The sequence below is a fragment of the Pteropus alecto genome, unplaced genomic scaffold (genome assembly GCF_000325575.1).
Source record: "Pteropus alecto unplaced genomic scaffold, ASM32557v1 scaffold70, whole genome shotgun sequence".
Lineage (NCBI taxonomy): Eukaryota > Metazoa > Chordata > Mammalia > Chiroptera > Pteropodidae > Pteropus > Pteropus alecto.
The window spans coordinates 3,048,568-3,055,923 of record NW_006431912.1 but is presented as its reverse complement, the minus strand read 5'-3'; positions in this window follow the sequence as shown (position 1 = coordinate 3,055,923).

The following is a 7,356-nucleotide window of genomic DNA, read 5'->3' as shown; positions in this document are numbered from 1 at the left end:
AGCAGGCCTGTTTCTAATAAAATTTCAGGCATGGAGAAAACCTTTGCCAATAAAATAAAAGAGGAGTTTTAACTTCTTTCACCCCCAATTTCTGAACCTAGAGGATCATAAGAACTTAGATATATGATTTTTTTCCCAGTGCATCAAAATGCATGTACTTCTTAGCTCAGCCAAAAGATGATTTGTTCTTTATGAATATAATATTCAAGGTGTTAGTGTTCAATCTGAACACATCTCAAAATTGTAGATACGATGTCTTTTTTATGAAAACGTTTTGGGAAGCTGCAACTGGCTGGCATGTTGTTTATGTGTGTGTGTGTGTGTGTGTGTGTGTGTGTGTGTGTCCGTAGCATAAGTTATGTGCGCTCTTTTAGAAAAATTATAAAATTGAGATATCAATGGAAATACAATTGTAAGTTACCCAATATCTCACTATCCAGAGTCCATTTAATTGTTAATCTTCTAGACTCTTGGCTGTCTGTATATGTGCATCTAAATTAAAAATGCAGACATCCTGTAATGAAATAGGGCTACATTTTACATACTAATTTTATTCTGCTCAATAATATTTTGACTCTTTGCATGTATGTGTGTGTGTGTGTATATATGTGTGTGTGTATGTATATTTACATCTCCATTCTAAGTATGTGTGTGTATATATATGTGTGTGTATGTATATTTACATCTCCATTCTAAAGACTATAAATATCATAATTTATTTAATCAATTTCCTATTACCAGATAGTGTTTTAGTTTTTTACTCATAAATGTGACCCGAATATCTCAGACTTTACTAGCCAATGAGTACAAGTGTAGTCTCAGTGATATTAATTCCCCAAACTTAATAACCTAAAGCAACAACTTTCACAATTCTCAAATTTCTTTCTCCTTACATATTTCCAAGAGTCCACTTAACTGTGTCAGTGTGCTTCCATGGCCCACTGAGCCAAGGTGGTGCATCCCAACCCTGACAGTTGCATGGGGAAGTGCTTTGAGCTATAGCTTTGTTCCTGTTCTTATACCAGCTCATCACCATGTTCTAAAAATCTGCTATCTCAAACGTTGGCACAACCAAAATGCTGTTAATGTTCTTCAAAACCAACAGTCTTTATTGCTATTACCACCCCTGTGAAGTGAGAAGGAAAATAAATCTTCGCTGTGTGCACCTAGGCTTCACGGCGAGGCTACCCAAAGCCCCGTGCATCCAGTGCTGCGTTAAACACCCCACCACTCGTACCCGGCTTCCTTCTCTGAGTGCTCACCCGCAGCTTCCTAGTGCGGGGCAGGATGACCAACCATTCCAGGGACTTTCCTGATTTTAGCACTGGAAGTCCCATGTCCCAGGAAACTCCTCAGTCCCCAGCAAACAAAATGGTCAGTCATTACTGGGGGATTGGTTCAAGTGCTGGTGTCAGCCAACATGCTGTGTTTAGAACGACTGCTTCCTTTCAATGAGTAGGCCATGTTGCTAAGGCTGTCTTGCTTTTTCCTTTTTGATAAAACTCATCTTAGGATCCCCCATCTGGTTTCCACTGGGGCCACAAGCACCTGATATCCCTGCATATGTCTCAACTTCAAAAAAATGTTTCGGAAATATGGCAGGCTGTTTATCCTCAAGAGACTCTTCAGCTCCTCACTTAACCTTGTATTCAGTCTCTTAAACCAATGGATGCAAATACATATGTGGTAGGAGACATGTTGCCTGATCCTACTCAGTAGAAACTCTGGAATCGCATGGCTTTCACATAAACAACACTCTGACGAATATCTTGGACTTAGAGCTCTATGCATGAGTCTGATTGTTTCTTTAGGATAAATCCTCAACAATGCAATTGCCTTTTGGTTCTTGATACATATTACCAGAGTGCTCTCCAGAAAGTCTATTCCAATGCACTTTGGGAGACTTAGTTTTTCAACAATGCAAACTTATATCTAGGATGAAAAGAAGCTCTGACCTGTTTCTAGGATAAAGAGTACATTCCATGCCAGAAAGTTCTTGCCAGAGGAGCAAGGGAGAGAACATGAGAGGAGGGCTGGGGAAGAACAGTTCTAGAGTTGCCTGATGCCATGTGAGTGTGCTATCTTGGAAGCAGACTCTCCAGCTCCAGCCAACCCTTTAGAACACTGTAGTGATGACCAATATCTTGACTGCAACCTTCAAGCCAAAAGCAGCTCCCAAATTCCTGACCCATGGAAATTATGAGATGATAAATGTTTATCATTTTAACACACTATGTTTTAGGGTGATTTGTTACTCAGAACTAGCTTATCTCCTGTAATTCTGCTTTCTCATCATTTCTGGCCTCTAATTGTTTATTATGAGCACAGCCACATCTAAAAAAAAATACTTATTATATTTGATCTAGCATTTTGAGAAGTTCTCTATTGAGAACAGGTTTTACACATAGCCTGCTGTATGTCTGAAACCAGAAGTCCTCACATTTATTACCAATTCCTCTTATTTAATCTAATTCTGGTGAAGTAGGTTCATTAACCTCATTATGTAGGTAAGAAAGAAGATTCAAAGAGGCTATCTATTCTCCCCACGGTCACACCACCACCAAGTAATGGGACTGAGTCCTGAACCCAAGTATGGCAAACTCCAAAATCATAAGTTGCTTTCCATGGGGAGAATTGAGAGTATTGTTGTCATCCAATCTAGCTGTCATCCAATCTATTCACTGGGAGTGGTTTGTTAGGGATGCAATAGATGAGAAGAAATAGAGGCGTAAGCTGGAGGTCCTGCTAGCAGTGTGTTAAGGCTATGGAGGGACTCTTGTGAGCCTTGAGTAGACTCCCGACTCTTCTTTGGAAAGGTCCTTTGACCCCAGGGCCATTTCTTCTTCCACTTCCTCAAGTGTTTCCCAGGGACCTACTGTAAAGAGCAGTCTGGGACACTCTGTCTCTTATACATGCATCTTTAGGGGGACTGGGCTGCTCGAACGGCTTTCATTAGCACTCATTCATGGACAACTCCCTGCTCGCCTTGAAGCCTCACCTCTCCATCTTTCCAGGGCTCGTCTTTCTTATAGTCAGCTGGAAGGTTGACTACAAATGATGAGCTTATAATAACATCTACCCATTGAGCAGATAATTTAACTTCCCTACGCCTCAGATTGTTCATCTACAAAATGGGAGCAATAGTACTTGTCTTGTGCACTTGTGAATATTTAATGCTACAATAAGTGTAAAACCAAAGCTTGGCACATAGTAAAACCTGAATAAATGGTAGTTATCTAGACAATAATGAAGTTGGTTGGTGTTGGTTGGTGACATAATATGTGATAGGGAAATGTTCATTTTTATGTATTTTCCAGGTTTCACATTTCATCATAACACAAATGTAATTTCAGTGAAAGCAACAGGAGAAGAGTATAGAAAGCCTTTCCTATGGCCTCTACCAACCCTGGGATTTAACAGCATTAAGAGGGCTATTTAGACAGTTTAAGGCTGCATATTTGCAGATAGGATTTTAAGGGTGAAAGCCCATTTGTAACCCTAAGGTATTTAAACAACCCTGCAATTTGATCTCAGATTCCCTGAGCAGTATCTTAACTCCTCCAGGCTCCTGTCTGCCAATCCAAGCCCCACTCCCGGGACCACCTGTCCATTGCTGGAATGGCTAGGGTTTTGTGCGGCTCCCAGCTACATAACCTGATCTCCACAACTGTTCAAGGGATGCTGCAGCTGCCACAAAATTTGTAGTTTTAGTTCTGAGCAGTGGCTGGGGTTCAGTGGAACGCTTCAGGAGCATTCTCATTCATCCATTTACTCATTCACCAAAACATGTCATGTACTTACTTAGAGCCAGCCCCTGTGCTTACTATGCACTGGGAATAGAAAGGGAATAAAATAGGATCCTCTGTCTTCAGGGTCTCACAGATTAGCAGCAGCATAGACAAAGACCTATCACAGCACAGCATCATGGCACAAGAATAGAAATGGACAAACACCTGAGAGAAAGTAATTAACTATCCAAGTGGGAGGAGACGGGAGAAGGGAGATTTCCCACAGGAGTGACATTTGAATGGACTATGAAACATTTCTCTTGGTTCCCCTACCTAAGCCTTTTCTAGTTCCTATGTCATTGTAAATAAGTTTCCAGTTTCTTATTTACCTCATCTTTGTACCCACATCTCCCATCCCCATCACACTCCCAGAGGCAAAGTTCAACATTAAACCCTGCTGTTTCTTCTTCTATCCGCCTTCTCCTTCCAATCACTTTGGTGCAAGATATAATTGCTCCACACCTGGACTCCTGCCTCCCAATTAGCTCCCTTTCCTCCTGTCTGGCTCCCCTCTCGTCTATTGGACACACATTATCAAGAATCATCTTCCTCCAGCGTCACTTAGATCACATCGCTCCCCTCTTCACATGCCCATAAAGGCTCCCTGCTGCCCCCCAAATCATGTTAACACTCTTCTAATCTTGGGCTGCAAAGCCCACTACCGATTAGCCCTGCCTTCCCTAACTGCCATTCCTGCTCAACTCATCTTGTACTTTGCTCCAGCCAGGCACAGCTCTTCCACCTGCTTCTTTCCACCTGTACAGCCATCCCTAAGCAAGTAGCTGAGATCACTGTGTACACATACGTGTGTATGTGTGTGTGTGGGGGGAGGGGGAGTGGTGGCAGGAGATGGAGTAAGAGATAAAAGGAGCCAACCCTCCCCCGACATTCTATTATAGGGGAAGGCTATAAAACATGAGCACCGAGAGGAGAGACGAAAGAAAAACCCAGGAGAAAGCAAAGTGGATGGCTGTCAAGTGGGGAGAGGCCACTGACCAGTGCTATAATGCTGGTGTGGGTGAGTAGGAGGGCGTGGGCGGGTGGAAGGGCGTGCACGCTGACATCAAGTGTCAGCTTATTGTGTTGCATTGCTTCCCGGTCTTGTTTTAGGGTTGCTCTCCCTTATCTTTCCTGGGTTGACCTCTCAAGTCCCTTTGACCTGTAAGTCAAATCAGTTCATTCCTATCCTTACAAGCCCTCTCAGCTTCCTCTCAGGGTAGAATACAGCTCTAAACTTTAACTCAGAAGGCCATAGTCTAACTGCCTCCTTCTCCAAAGTCATCACTTTTCTCTTTCCTCACTGTGCTCTAGGCACTCTGGTTGCTCTTCCAGCCTCGGGAATATTCTACGTTCTCCCATCAAAGGGCCTTGACACATGCCATTCCCTCCACCCGACATCATCTTGATCACATTCTATATCTGACTGACTCTTTTTGTCATCAGAATCTCAGCTTCAATGTCCCCTTCCCTGATCACCTTCACTATAATTCTTTATGACAACAATACTCTGTGCATTCCTTTCATTGTCCCAGTCACAGTGTGTAAATCTATATGTAATAGTTTGTTTTCTTGTTGACTTGTCACCTCCACTAGTGGGTTGTAAGCAACTTGAGGCAGGAAACCATTTGTTTTGTTCTCTGATGTGCTCCTATAAAATGCCTGGCAGAGTTAGAGCTAAGCCCTTGTTTACCCGACATCACTTGCATTTCTCCAAAGCACAGGCATCCTGTGATTGGCTCAATTTTTGGTCAAGAGGAAACATTCCGGTCTTTTAGGAAGTTTCCCTCTAAAATGCCTTGTGTATACCCAATCTACCAGGTCAGTCTGTCTTGCCTTTTAAAAGCTGTTCAAGAACCTCTAACTTCCAAGACACTTTTCCAAATTAACCCTTCCTAAGTCTAGTCCAGGATTTGCAAATTGAAATGCCTAAAGAGACCAGGCAAGTAATCGAGAGAAGTGGGCCAGGTAGAGGTTAATAGAGAGCTCTGGAGACCGTGGTTAACAGCAGAGTTTGTGTCCTACATAAAGGGAGACAGTCCCTGCTCAGCGCCTGTGGGTGTTAATATGCAAGAAAAGCAGACTCTGTATTATTAGATTTTCCAATTTTTCAAAAGGACTAAAAAAAAAAATCTGAATTTCTATATAAAACATCTGGATTTTCAAAACATGGTAGAGTCATATTTCTGAAATCTCTGTCTGCCTAATAGTTAACTTCTGCTCTGTTCTTTCAAGGAAGTTGCTTGGCACTTACATTCATACGTGGTGGGCACACTTACATTCTGAATCCTATGCTGTGTCTTGTAGCCAATGCCAGGCTTCTCCTGAAGGCAGAAATTATGCCTTTGTCTTTGTTTCAGTCCCTCTAAAACACATAGTGAACACTGCACACTATTCTCCCTGTCAGTGCTGGTGACTAACAAAGCATTTCTTACGAAGGCAGCAGCCACCCTCGCTGTTCTGTGAACAGAAGCCTTGCCATTACACACAGGAGCTCAGCGCTTCACACGAGGCTCGTATATTTTGTTCATTAGGCCTTCATCCCTCAATCAGTGTGAGAGTTACAGACTCTCCACCTCATCCATTTTCCTTCTGCTTTAATGTCTTGTTGAAAAGTATCCCATCCTTTGTTCTAAATTCCAACCTCTTTTGTGCTATGATGATAACGTTAACTTTGTAATTGTGCATAAGTCAGCAAAGCAGAGTAATGCCTTATTCATCCAGCATCGTCAGGAAATGAGGTGTTCCACATAATTAAATTGTCCAGATAACTAGAGCTAACCAACATTTTAAAGATCAACATTTTAAAAAGAGTAAATGAGAACATCCCCAAATGTATTATATATCCTCCTGCCTTCTTTATTTTTAAATTATTTTATGTAATTCCTTTTGTCAGGATAGAAACGAAAGAGAGTGACAATTAATGTTTCCTCCTGCCCCGGTGCCCCAGCCTCCCTCCTACCCATCTTTAGCAGACGACTCATTACCACCATTGCCTGGTAGTAGGGGCATCTTCCTTCAGATAGTCTAGACACATACAAGCATTTTTTTTTGTCACAAAAGGTGACATGTTATGACACTGTACTGCACCTCGCTTTTTTAAATCTTGTATCTTGGTCATCACTCTTCATCAGTGCGTAAAGAGTGGCCCCATTCCATACAATGGCAGCATCCCGATCCATCGTGTGGGTGCAGCATTATCTATGTAAGCTCTCCCCTACTGACAGGCAGCTAGTTTCGCATCTTTGGCCATTATAAAAAACGTTGCCATTATAGTCTGTATTTACTCCACTGTGCACACGAGCAGGTATATCTGTAACTCCATCCCCAGAAGAGAATCGCCGAGTCTCGGCGAGGACGCGTGCACCTGTGAGTTTGATAGCTGCTGTTACACGGCCCTGTGTAGAGTTCACGTCAGTTTTCTGCTCTTGCCATCCCTGAAGGAGCGGAACTGTTTCCTCCCGCCCTCATCAGCACAATGTGTAACCAAACCTTTTGTTTGAAGTTTCGTCAGTTAGCGAGTGAAGAATACTAATTCATTTACTTATTGTTTTGTGTGTGTATGTGGAAT